The sequence below is a fragment of the Bos javanicus genome, chromosome 25, assembly GCF_032452875.1.
Source record: "Bos javanicus breed banteng chromosome 25, ARS-OSU_banteng_1.0, whole genome shotgun sequence".
In the NCBI taxonomy this organism is placed as follows: domain Eukaryota; kingdom Metazoa; phylum Chordata; class Mammalia; order Artiodactyla; family Bovidae; genus Bos; species Bos javanicus.
In genome coordinates, this window is record NC_083892.1 from 25,714,288 (window position 1) to 25,728,010 (window position 13,723).

A 13,723-nucleotide genomic window follows, 5' to 3' on the forward strand; every position below is an offset into this window, starting at 1 on the left:
TTGACCAGTTGGAAAATGGCACCCATCTGGGGGAACCAGTTAGATGAAAGTGTGCCCTCTGAACAGGCCAATTCAAAAGAGATCCCTCTGAGTGGACTGATTTTTTTATCTTTATTTATTTAATATTTATTTATTTGGCTCCACTGGTGTCTTAGTTGCAGTAGCTAGGAATCTTCGTTCTTCTTTGTGGAATGCAGGATCTTTAGTTGTGGCATGCGAAGTCTTAGTTGCAGCACGTGGGATCTAGTTTCCTGACTAGAGATCGAACCCCGGCCCCCTGCATTGGGAGCTCAGAGTCTTAGCCATTGAACTACCAGGGAGATCCCTGGACTAACTTTTAAAAAGACCCTCTTCAGGCTGACCAATAAGAAACAGGAACTCTTTTGAGTGGACCAATGAGGAAAAGGTGCCCTCCCCCAATGAGGTCACAGTTTTAAAGGTGGAAGGCTTGGCAGAGCAAGAGGTAGGCTGGATGTCAGCCCCCACTCACCGTCTGCCAGGTTGCCCTGTGCAGAGTGTGCAGCCTAAACAACTGTCTGTGGGGGCTCCACCTTTTCTGGGCCAGGGAGACCCAGATCTGTCGTCCCAGCCAGCAGAAGTCAGTTCACTGAACTGATGTTTCCTTCTAAGCTGCTCCATCTCCCACGCACCTCCTCGGCCCCTCGGCTGGCCCAGGTCCCCGCTTCCATCCTCCTCCCACCCAGCTTTCCTCCTCAGAGCCCCAGGAGAAGCAATTCGGGAATGAATACCTCCTACATCTCTGACCGTGCCTGCATCTTCTTCCTGCCTTGCAAGGCACCATGCATCCCCCCCGCCCCCGCCTCCTTTTTTTTTCCTTAAAGATTTATTCATTTATTTTTGGCTAGGCAGGGTCTTTGTTGCTGCACATGGACTTTCTCTAGTTGCGATGACGGGGGTTACTCTCTAGTTGCAGCGAGCAGGCTTCTCATTGTGGTGGCTGCGGGCTTCGGCACTTACTGGCACACAGGCTCAGTAGTCGTGACGCATGAGCTTAGTCGCTCCACCGCATGTGGGATCGTCCCAGACCAGGGATCGAATCCATGCCCCTGGCACTGGCAGGTGGATTCTCAACCGCTGGACCACCAGGAAAGCCCTGTGCATCCTTTCATGAGTCTTTGCAGGAACTCTGCCCTCTCTGCTGGTGATGCCCCACCTCTTGAGCCCCTGGGGAAACTCTATTCGTGCTCAAACTCAGCTTAAAGACCTTCGCTGCTCCTCACTCTCTTCCTTAAACATACCAGCTAGTTCTTGCCTCTGAGCCTTTGCACCTGCTGACCCTTCTTCCATCCAGATATTCCACTGGCTCCTCTTCCTGCTGGTCACAGCTCCAATGTCACCCCTGTGAGAGGTCTGCCCTGAACACCCTATCCAACCACCTCCCGGTTAGTCTCCCTCATCTCTCCCTGTTTTCTTTTTTCATAACCGTTTTCACAAGCTGAATTTTTCCTTTGTTATTGGTGATTCCAGGGCCACAATGAATGGCTATGCATGTTGTAAGTTGCAGAGGAAGTGAGTGGGGCTAAAGGCCACCTTGCGATCCACATTACAAGCTGGGTGCTGGGGAGAGGGGTTGAGGGGTGTGGAAGAGGCTGCACCTGCCCAGCGGGAGCGCCTTCCTCAATTCACACACTGCCAAATTTCAGCCCCAGTGGCTTCCAGCTGTGACAGGCAAGCCCACCAGGACAGGAGGTGTCTGCTGTCTCCGTTGCTGTATGTCCAGTGCTCAGCACAGTGCCCGGCACATAGCCGGTGCTCAAGCATATTCTTTCATTTTTAAAAAATATTTATTTATTTGGCTGCAATGAGCTGCAGCCTGTGAACTCCTAGTGTGGCACGTGCTTTCAGTTCCCTGGCCTGGAACTGAACCTGGGCCCCAGCATTGGGAACGTGGAGTCTTACCCAGTGGACCACCAGGGAGGTCCTGCAATAAACATTTTTTCTAGCAAACAAACTCTACTCAGATTCCTCCACTCCCATCCACTCCTTATACTCTTCAGCAGAATACACCATGCATGTGGTCCATCTCTGGGGCTGTATATGGTTCATCTAGTGGGGGATCTCATAGGAAGCCAGTGACAAAACTGGCCCCATACTTGGTGACAGTTATTGTTTGTTAAGAGAATGCCAAGGGGCCCCAGGAGTGGGATGTGTAAATGAAGGAGTCTTGGGGATGCTCCCTAGAACTCAGTGCCCTGCCCATGCCAGGGACCCTGCCCTGAGCCCCCAGTCTAATCCAGCTTCCTGGAGGTTCACGTGGTGAGGTCAGGCAGCTGGGGCATTCTGATAGAAATCCAGATGCTGAGCGCCGCACAGTCACTCACAGGCAGGAGGTGACATAGGAGGGTCTCACAGCGGGGACGAGGGGGCTAGGCCAGGCTTTTGCGCAGGCAGATCTCAGGCGCCGCCTTCCCTCCGCTCCCTGTGGCCATCCGCCCACTGGCCTCCCAGCTCCGGCAGAGAAGGAGTTAACCTCCCGGCTTCTCAGCGTGAATGTAGAGCTATTAATACCCACAGCCAAGCCGGTGTGCCAGAGCAGCCGCTGCTGGAGGAGCCGGAGGAGCCCTGAGCCCAGGGAGCTCTAGTCCGAGCTGGCACTGGAGCCAGGAGTCCAGGGACCAGAACTTTTCTCGTGGACAGCGTGGGCACCGTGCCAGCCTCATCTGGTCCTTGCCTACCTTTCAGCTTCAGGTCCCGACCCTCCCTCCTGGAGGCCACCCATGCCACCCACCCCCCGGGGGAGAACAAACTTTCTTGGAGAAACCACCTCTACTGCCTGTACTGGCCCGCTGGGAAGGAGCAGACAGCCGGACAGCCAGATGAACAGATGGGCAGGGCATCTGTGAGCCTGTCCTCCAGGTCGTGCCTCTGACCGGCTGCAGTGGAGAGGGCAGCCGAGGAGCCTCAGGCACCACCAGGGGCGGCGAGGGGCCCTACTGGACCTTTGTCCACCGGCCAGCTGCCTCTGAGTCCAGGTGGCTGGGAGCTGCTTCCGAGGGCCCAGCCCTGGGGCTGGAAGGTCCGTGGGTCAGGACAGCGGATCCCATCAGATAGAGCCACAGGCTCTCCCGCTCACCGAGGCGACGGGTAACCTGAGTGAAAAGGCACAGGTGGCAGGTGGGCAAGCGCAGGCGCAGGGTCCTGAGGCCAACAGGCTACTGACCCTGGAGCACGCTGGCTCGGGGAGCCCTGCCCAGACGAGGGACGATGCTGTCGAGGCCGCCACCAGCCACCCCTGCCCCGTCCTGGAGCTGCCTCCGGCCTGGCCCCTGCGCTGTGGGAAGGAGGATGTGCCAGCCTTCTGCTTCGTCTGTTTCCACAGGGAGGAGGAGGAGGAGCTGCTGGAAGAGGTCCCACTGCAGAGGTCAGTGCCCGAGGTGGGCAGTGGGTGGGCAAGGTGAGGGCACAGGGCTTGGGAAGGGGCCTCTTGGGGGCCGGGGATCCTGCTTCTGAGTTCCTCTGTCCACTGCTTACCAGCCCCGCCCCCTCCCTGTGTCAGACTCCCAGATCTCTCACCAGGGTATCCCCACAGCCTCCTCCCTGTCTCTCCCATCCTGCCCCCACACTGACCCTCTTGTGCTTTCCCCCTGTGGTCATGTCCCCTATGCTTAGAGTCTTCCATGACTCCTGGCTCCTACACAGTGAAGTCAACACTCAGCTGGACATTCAAGGCCTGTGAGATCAGATCAGCCCCACCCACCTCATCTTCGTTCTACTCTCCTGTATTCACCCTCCATGAAACCCTGCCCAGACTTGCCTTCCCCTAGCTCCCCTCCTTCCAAGCCCAGCTGCCATAACTCCTCCTCCAGGAAGCCCTCCAGGAAGCCCCTGCCCCATCCAAGCTGAGAGTCACCTTTCCTCCCTACACTGCACTGACACTTTTTAGTGTTAAGTTTTTGTTGAATTAATAAGTGAAAATGTCTTCATGTGCATACGCATGCATGTGTGTGTGTGTCTGTATAAAAGGGAGGGGAGGGGATGGAAGGCTTGTGTGTCCAGGTGATTGGGTATTTGGGGGTGAGTGTGTGTGTGTGTGTGTACATGTTTGTGGCACTAGGTGTGAGCTCTATGTACTCATGGTAGGGGGCAGGGTGTGCACTGGGCCGGGGGTGGTGAGGGATTCATGCCCTACAGATCAGGGTCTCTTTGGCCACCTCTCCCCACCCCCACCTTCAGGGAAACCCAGGCTCCAGCCAAGTTCATTTCCCAAGCTGTGACCACAGGCTCCGGAAATAGATGGAACATCTGTAGGGGAGACAGGGGTCACCTCTGCTCCAGCCCAGCCAGCCCACACCTCCATCACCACCTGAGTCAGCACTGCCCTGGGTGGGGAGAAGGGCAGGCTCAGTGCCAGCCCAGGTGTGCCCTCCCGGCCCCTAGCAGGAGGGCAGGGGCTCCTGCAGCCTGGGACAGGCTCCTCCCTAAATCTCACTGGTGGACCTGGGTGGGTCATTTGTCTTCCATGGGCCTCTGTCTTCTCATTTGTGAAACGGGGCTACTCTGTGCATGGTGGTCAGTTCATCATTCAGCAGTGACTGAGTACTCAGAGCGCCGGGACCCCAGAGCTCTTGGGGTCCAGCCTGCTAGGAGAGACCTCGATCACACGGATCAGTTTGGCAGTGATGGGCGCTGGTTGGGCATGAGTGCACTGTGCTCAGGGAGTGAGGGGGACAGATTGACCACCCCTGCCCACAGGAACCCTGGGAGCCCCTGCAGGTCTGTCTTAAGGACAGGTCCTCTTCCAGGTACAGAGTGAAGTTTTTTTAAAACGTTTTATTTTGTATTGGAATATAGCCAGTTAACAAAATTGTAATAGTTTCTGATGGACAGCAAAGGGATTCAAACATATATACGCATGCATGCTTTCTCCCCCAATACCCTTCCCATCCAGGCTGCCACAAAATACTGAGCAGAGTTCCCTGTGCTACACAGTAGGTCCTTGTTGGTTATCCCTTTTAAATAGAGCAGTGTGTACCTGACCTCCCCGAACTCCCTAACTATCCCTTCCCCCCATCCTTCCCCCAACCCTGGCAACCATAAGATGGTTCTCTACGTCTGTGAGTCTAGGAGTGAAGTTAAGGAAAGGCCATCCAGGCAGCGGGGATGGAGAGAGAGCAAAGATCTAGTGAGTCGAGAAAGAAACTGTGTGGGCGTGGCGCGCATGGGGCTGGGAGGGTCTGCAGGGGTCAGGTCACCAGGGGTCTTGACTGCTGAGCCCAGGACTTGATCTGTAGGTGATGGAGCGAGCTGTGGGGAGGGCGTTGAAGCAAAATGGAACGAGTTAGGTGATTCAGTGAGACCACAGGTGTGGAAATGTTTCCCGAACAAAACAATGGACTCCTGAGAGCATCACTGTTTTCATAATAGGAACTCAAAATGCTCGTTGAATGATTGAATGGATGGATGGATGGATGTGATGTGGGGAGATGGAACATCAGAATCACTGAGCTGATTGTTAAAAAATACACACTCCCAGGCCCTGCCCTGGAGACTTCGTGGCCTCACGTCTCAGAGGGGAGGAATGTATATTTCTAATCAGCCCCCCACCAGGTGGGGCTTCCCTGGTGGCTCAGTGGTAAAGAAGCCACCTGATTGAGACTCAGTTTAAGGCAACCCGCTCCAATTTTCTTGTCTGGGAAATCCCTTGGACAAGGAGCCTGGTGGGGCTACAGTCCATGGGGTCGCAGAGAGTCCGACAGGATGGAGTGATTAAACAATAACCACCACCAGGTGGGCAGCTTGAATAAACCAGCATTTGGGAAACCCCAGAATGAGACAGGGATGGGCTCTAGAGTCAGGCAGTCATGAGATCCTGCCCTCTTCCCTCATCCCCCCATCTTCCTCCTCCATTTCTGGGGACTCCTCCTGTAGGACATGCCCCTCAGCCTCTTGTCCTGGCAGTATGGTGACCTGTGTTGGCAGAATCTGGTCTCCTTTCCAGCTGGTGGGTACTGGCCCTTTAAGATCTGGAGAGGGGACACCACCAGGCTGGGCAAAGACAGTGACCACAGGTGCCAGGTGGTGAAGCTAAAAATACTGAGTGATGTGGACGCCCAGGCTGCAGGAGCCAGGCAGTGCTAGTGGGTAGTGTTGGCGGGGGGAAGTTCTGGAGTGTTTCTTTCCTACTGGAGGAGGGGCAGTGAGCAGTGAGGTTTGGTGGGGTCACCTTGGGGGTTTAGAGGAGCCTGCTCCCCACCCCCACCACTCTCAGCCTTTCTCCAGCCCCTGGAAGGCGCCAGGTTTCACTCCCAATTTGCTGCCGTGTTTAGCCGCCCCAGGGAGTGCTAACTCTGCAGCATCCTGCTTCTCTGGGAGGCTGGGGAAGTCCTTTCTTCTCTTTGAGCCTCTGTAAAATTAAAGAACTGCTGGGGCGCTTTTAGGGACAGAGATGCAAGAAGGGATGTAGGGAGACCAGTTCCCTCATTCGTGGATTCAACAAAGATTCCCCAAGGCTTCCCAAGGACTAGAAGCTGAGGCCAAAGAGATGAACAGGAATCAGGCATTTCCCTGGAAGAGCCAGAGAACACACACTGAAACAATGGCTTGCCGCACAACGTGCTGTCACTGAGGTGTGAACTCCGTTTCTGTTTGGGGCTGAAGTGAGAATCCGCCCCCACCAAGAACTCATCTGCATTTAATGAGAACTTGTCAACAAAAGCATCACCCACCAGCCATCTCTATTTGATGTCTGATGCGTGATTAGGTGAGGCTCCACTGACGAGCCTGGAACCACGTGTGCATCAACGGGCAGACCCTCCCGGGCTGCTCCTGCAAGGTCCAGAGAGGGCCGGGCGGGGTCGGGGGAGACTCTGCTCCACTCCGTCTTTTGGGGACCCAGGCACCGCCCACCTGTGATGCTGTCATCAGCCAGGGCTTTAGAATCCACTGGATTCTCTGCTTCCACGGGCAGCTGAAGAAGAAGGGTGGAGATCACATGGAAGGGTTTTCCAAACCAAAGCTGCAAGTGGCCTACTTCACTCCTGCCCACGCTATGTGGCCAGGGCAGCTAATTACAAGAGAAACTCGGAAACGTAGTCCTGTTGTAAAGATGATATGTTTGGTATACATGAAAGCACTTGGCACAGAAGAGGTGCCCAGCGCATTCGTGCGGAAATTCTGCAGACTTCACTGAGCACCCTCCGTGGACTAGCCCTAGAAATTGGACAGAGAAAACACATCTCACTGCTCTCACTGGAATTTTTTTTTTTTTTTTTTGGCCCTGCAGTGCAGCACGCAGGATCTTAGTTCCCTGATCAGGGATTGAACTCATGCCCCTTGCATTGGGAGCATGGCGTCTTAACCACTGGACTACCAGGGAATTCCCTCTCGTTGAGCTTTTATCAAAGCGGGAGTCAAACAAAACCCAAGTAAACAAACAAATACAATCATCCACATTCAAAACCCACTGTTGGGACTTCCCCGGTGGTTCAGTGATGAAGAATCCGCCTTGCAATGCAGGGTACATGGATTCAATCCCTGCTCAGGGAACTAAGATCCCACATGCCGCCTAGCAAGAACACCCCACATGACACAACGAAGATCCCGCGTTCTTCAACTAAGACCCAACGCAGTCAAACAAATAAACAAATATTATATATTAAAAAAAAAAAAAAAAGATACTGTTAAGGAAATTACCAGAGGCATGGTAGGGAGACACCCAGTTGGCATAAGGGGGAGGGGCTGCTGCTGCTGCTAAGTCACTTCAGTCGTGTCAGACTCCGTGCAACCCCACAGATGGCAGCCCACCAGGCTCCCCCGTCCCTGGGACTCTCCAGGCAAGAACACTGGAGTGGAGGTAGGGACAATTCATCTGAGACCTCAAGAAAGAGAAGGAGCCGAGCAGAGCAGGGGGAGAAGTATTCCCGGCATAGAGAATAGGGAGTGCAAAGGCCCAGAGGCAGGTTAGAGTTGGGGAATGTGAGAAAAGACCAGGTCAGTATGGCCAGGGCAGGTAAGTGATGGGGAGAGAGACATGGGCAATGAGGGGAGACGGGAATGGGCTGGATCATACAGGCCTTGTGGGCCTTCATGCAGAGGATGGATTTTTTTCTGGTATAAAATGTGACTGGAAAAGCTTCAGAGACTTTTGAGTAGGGGGAAGTGGCATAAGTTGATTGGCATCTTAAGCGATCAGTTGGGCTCCTCTGGGGAGAATCCATGGCAGCCAGGCCAGAGCGGACACTAGAAACCAGTGTGGAAGTCATGGTGGTGATGGAGGGGGCCACGGTGTCAGCCTGGATCAAGGTGTCCCTAGGACGTGGGAGAAATAGATACTTTCTAGATATGTTTAGGAGACAGAACTTGCTGATGGGTTAAAAGAAGGGAATCAGGGATGAATCTGAGGTTTCTAGGTTGGATAAATGTGTGGATGAGGGGAAGGCTCAAGGGTGGGAAGAGATATAGTGGGAAATTCAGGAATTCAGCCATGGAGGTTCTCAACCTAGAAGCACATGAGACACCCAAGTGAAAACGTCAAAGGGAGACTTGGTACTAAGAGACCGGAGCTCAAAGTGGGAGTCTGTGGGCCGCCTAGGAGATGTCAGAGACTTTGGCATGAAGGTGGCTCTGAAAGCCATGAGGTCACACTGGAGAGTCAGAGGAGAGGCCCCAGGATGGAGCCCAGAGGAACACTACAAACGTGAGGTCACATGGAGGAGATGCTAGCCAGAAATAAAGTAGGAGGAAAACCAGGAGCGTGGGTAGTCATGGAAACCAAGAGACGAGTGTCTCAAGGCAGAGAGAGAGGTGGACAACTGGCTTCAAAGATGCCGAACAGCCAAGGAAAAGGAGACTAGATCTAGCAGCACAGAAGTCGAAAGTGACCTGGATAATTACAATTCCTGGCGGGGTGGAGACAGGAGCAGGGTTGAGTGGAGACTTCCGGTTAAAAATGGTGGATTGAACACACACATTTAAGTCCTCTGTGTCCTGAAACCCCATGAAAAAGAAATGAGTGGGTTTTATTTTTTTCTTTTCCATTATGGTTTATTACAAGATATTGAATATAGTTCCCTGTGCTATACATCAGGACCTTGTTGCTTATCTATATAATATATAGTAATGTGTATCAATTAATCCCAAACTGTTAATTTATCCCTCCCCCCACTTTCCTCTTTGGTAACCACAAGTTGGTTTTCTATGTGAGTCTGTTTATGTTTTGCAAATAAATTCGTCTGTATCATATTTTAGATTTCACATATGTGATATCATCTGATACTTGTCTTTGTCTGACTTACTTCATTTAGTATGATCATCTCTAGATCCAGCCCTTTTCCTGCAAATAGCATTATTTCATTTTTACAGCTGAGTAATATCCCACTGTGCATAATATACCACATCTTAGTTATCCATTTGTCTTGTCAGTGGACATCGAGATTGTTTCCACATCTTGGCTATTGTAAATAGTGCTTCTATGAACATTGAGGGTATTCTTGCCTGGAGAATCCCAGGGACAGGGGAGCCTAGTGGGCTGCTGTCTATGGGGTCGCACAGAGCCAGACACGACTGAAGTGACTTAGCAGTAGCAGTATCTTTTCAAACTAGGGTTTTCTCTGGATATATGGCCCAGAAGTGGGAATGTAGGGTTGTAGGGCAACTCTATTTTTAGCTTTTTAAGGAAACTCCATACTGTTGTCTACAGCGGCTGCATCGATTACATTCCCACCAACAGTGTAAGAAGCCCTTCTCTCCACGTGTGAGTGGGTTTTAAGGTGCATTTATTCATCTTTTGTTGCCACCAATACAAACTACTGCAAACTTAGTTGTTTAAAACCAAATTGATTATATTACTGACTATATGTCAGAAGTCCAACACGGGTCTCCCTGGGCTAAAGTCAAGATGTTGACAGGGCTGCTCTTGGGAACTCTTTCTGGAAGAACTTTCTGGAAGTTCCAGGGGAAAATCCACCCCCTTATCTTTTTCAAGGTACCGCCTTTCAGAGGGCCCCCCTCCTTCCAGCGAGGCAGCGTCTCTCTGGCCCTGCTTCTCTCACCATCTTTCTTGGACCACAGCTGGGAAAGGTTCTCAGCTTTTAATGCTGCATGCTATTATCTTGGGCTCACCTGAACAAGCCAGGATTATCTTCCCACCTCAAGGTCCTTAACCCTAATCACACCTGCAAAGCCTCTTTCTGTCACCTAAGGTAACATACTCCCAGGTTCTGGGGATGACGACATAGACATTAATGGAATTAGGTGGGGCATTATTCTGCCTCCCACAGCATGAATCAGCAAGGACTTATACAGTGAAAAAGGAGACAAGAGCAACACGACGTTGAAATCTAGAAAACAGATGAACATGGTGAGGGATATAGCTGTCCGGTGACGCGGCACCTCAAGTGAACCCTAAACTGGGCATGAGAAAAAAAAAGGGGGGGCACCACAGTTTCCACCACAGAACCTCAAAGGGCCCTAGTGTTAATGGACTAAGTACCTCTGGGAGGGGGAGTAAAGCTAGGGCCAAAACCAGGAGGATTGGTCTAAGAAGGGCTTTAATTCTCAGATTTCTTTCTCTGCTCAGCTCCTCGGGGCAGCTGCCCCTCCCCCACCCTGACAAAGACTGAAGGCTTATTCCCCAGAGAGGATAAAACACAGGGTCTGTGAACTGGAGGACAGGGCACCCTGAGGATAAGGAGGAGTTCTATGCTCTACTGGAGGGATTATTTGAATATTTGCATCTTGAACGTGGGGTGTCCTGCCCCTGCCCCCCATCTGGAGCGTCCTGCCCCGCTCGGCTCCCAGCACAGTAAAATCTGGTCCAGACTCTCCAGGCAGGACACGGCAGAGTTCACTCCCTTCAGCCTCTGAATATATTGACGATGGGTATTTTGTTCTTGCTGGTCTCTTATTTCCTGTTTTCGTTTTCTTCTCTCCCTGCATGCATGCGAAGTTGCTTCAGTCGTGTCCAACTCTGTCCGTGGAATTCTCCAGTCGTGAATACTGGAGTGGGTTGCCATGAGCTCCTCCAAGGGATGCTCCCAACCCAAGGATCATACCTGTGTCTCTTCTGTCTCCTGCATTGCAGGCCGGTTCTTTACTGCTAGTGCCACCTGGAGAGCCCCCCAAAAACTACTACTACTATACGCAGAGATTTAGGAACATACATTGTAACTATTAAATGAAAACTAGATGCTATTTTGAAAGAAAACGAACCTCCAAGGATGAACAAAAAAGTTCTTAATTTAAGAATGTTATAGCAATGGGAGTTTGGGGTTAGCAGATGCAAACTAGTATACGTAGAATGGATGCACTACAGGTCCTACTGGACAGAACAGGGAACTGTCTTCAAGATCCCGTGGTGAGTCAGAATGAAAAAGAATATATATTATATATGTATATATGTACATATATCAGAGAAGGCAATGGCAACCCACTCCAGTACTCTTGCCTGGAAACTCCCATGGATGGAGGAGCCTGGTAGGCTGCAGTCCATGGGGTCGCGAAGAGTCGGACACGACTGAGCGACTTCACTTTCACTTTTCACTTTCATGCATTGGAGACGGAAATGGCAACCCACTCCAGTGTTCTTGCCTGGAGAATCCCAAGGACGGGGGAGCCTGGTGGGCTGCCGTCTATGGGGTCGCACAGAGTCGGACACGACTGAAGTGACTTAGCAGCAGCAGCAGCATATACATATATATGTATGTATAACTGAATAACTTTGCTGTACAGCAGAAATTAACACAACATTGTAAATCAACTACACTTCAATTTTCAAAAAAAAAAGGGTATCATAGCAGAGTTCAGTTCAGATCAGTTCAGTCATTCAGTCGTGTCCGACTCTTTGCCACCCCATGGACTGCAGCACGCCAGGCTTCTCTGTCCATCACCAACTCCAAGGGCCTACTCAAACCCATGTCCATTTCATCAGTAATGCCATCCAATCATCTCATCCTCTGTCATCCCCATATCCTCCCGCCTTCAATCTTTCCCAGCATCAAGGTCTTTTCCAATGAGTTGGTTCTTCACGTCAGGTGGCCAAAGTATTGGAGTTTCAGTTTCAGCATCAGTCCTTCCAATGAATATTCAGGACTGATTTCCTTTAGGATGGACGTTCCTTTAGGATTGACTGATTTCCATCAATCCTAAAGGAAATCATAGCAGAAATGGAAAACTTTTAAAAGAGTTAGGACAGGGAGTCCCTGGTGGCTCAGTGGTGAATCCGCCTGCCAATGCAGGAGACATGGGTTCGATCCCTGGTCCAGGAAGATCCCACATGCCAAGGAGAAACTAAGCCCGTGCACCACAACTACTGAGCCTGTGCTCTAGAGCCGGGAACCACAACTACGGACCCACGTGCAGCAACCACTGAAGGCCAAGCAGCTTGGAGCCTGTGCTCTGCAACAAGAGAAGCCACTGCAATGAGAAGCTCACGCACTGAAATGAAGACCCAGTGAAGCTGAGAGAAGGAAAGAAAAAGAAAAGGAAGAAAGGGAATGAACAGCCCCATTAAAGAAGGGGGCAAAGGATCTGAACGGTCACTAGATCAAAGATGATATACAGACAGCAAATAGGCTTATAAAAGATGCTCAACATCAGATGTCATCAGGAAATAGCAAATTAAAACCACAGTGAGATACATTTACACACTGATCCAAAATACTGACAACTATGAATGCTGGTGAGGATGTGGAGCAACAGGAACTCTCATTCATTGCTCTGAGAACTCAAAAATGATACAGTCACTTTGGAAGACAGTCTGGCAGTTTCTTACAAAGCTAAACATAGTCTTTCCATATGATCCAACAATAGCATTCCTTGGTACTCACCCAAATGAGTTGAAAACGTATGTCTGAACAAAACCCTGCACATGGATGTTTGTAACAGCTCTTTTTCATAATTGCCTGAAAACTTGGGAGCATCTAAAACATCCTTCAACAGGCAAATAGATGAACAAACTATGATATATCCACACAACGGAATATTATTCGGTGATAAAAATGAGCCATGAAGCCACAAAAAGACATACAAGAATCTTAAATGCATATGGCTGGGTGGAAGAAGCCAATTGGCTTCCTTGGTGGCTCGGTGGTAAAGAATCCGCCTGCCGATGCAGGAGACGGGGGTTCGATTCCTGGGTCAGGAAGGTCAGAAGAAGGAAGTGGCAATCTACTCAAAATTCTCACCTGGGAAATCCCAAGGACAGAGAAGCTATAGTCCATGGGGTTGCAAAGAGTCAGACATGACTCTAAACAACCACCACCATAAGGAGAAAGAAGCCAGTCTGGAAAGGCTATGAGCTGTAAGCCTCCAACTCTATGACATTCTGAAAAAGTTACACTAGAGACAGAAAAAGATCAGTGGTTGCCAGGGGCTGGTGGGGAGGGGGAGTGAGTAGGCGGAGCACGGAGGGTTTTTAGGGCAGTGGGACTATTCTGTATGATACAGGAACGATGGGTCCATGACCCCATCCACCTGTCAAAACCCATAGACTGTACAACAGAGGGAGCCCTCATGTAAACTATGGATTGTGGTTAATATTAGTTTATCAGTACTGGTTCATCAATTGTAACAGGCTCACCACACTAATGCAAAATGCTGACAATCAGGGAAAATGCAGAGGGGGGAGGTATACACGAAAACTCTCTGTACTTTGTGTTCAGTTGTTCTATAAATCTAAAACAGAAAATCTATCATAAAAGGGAAAAAGGGGGAAAGAAATCATAGTATCCCACAGAAAGTTGTGTTTCCACCCTATGTAAATACT

General features: G+C 50.9%; 1 protein-coding gene across 1 annotated transcript in view; it reads left to right on the forward strand.

The window, feature by feature from the left end:
• The first annotated feature begins 2,536 nt into the window (after positions 1 to 2,536).
• Positions 2,537 to 13,723, forward strand: part of SBK1 (SH3 domain binding kinase 1) — a 54,054-nt gene continuing 42,867 nt past the window's right edge. Inside the window, exon 1 of the mRNA XM_061401501.1 lies at positions 2,537 to 3,382. The gene's annotated coding sequence lies outside the window, so the exon portion shown is untranslated. The remainder of the gene's footprint in view (positions 3,383 to 13,723) is intronic.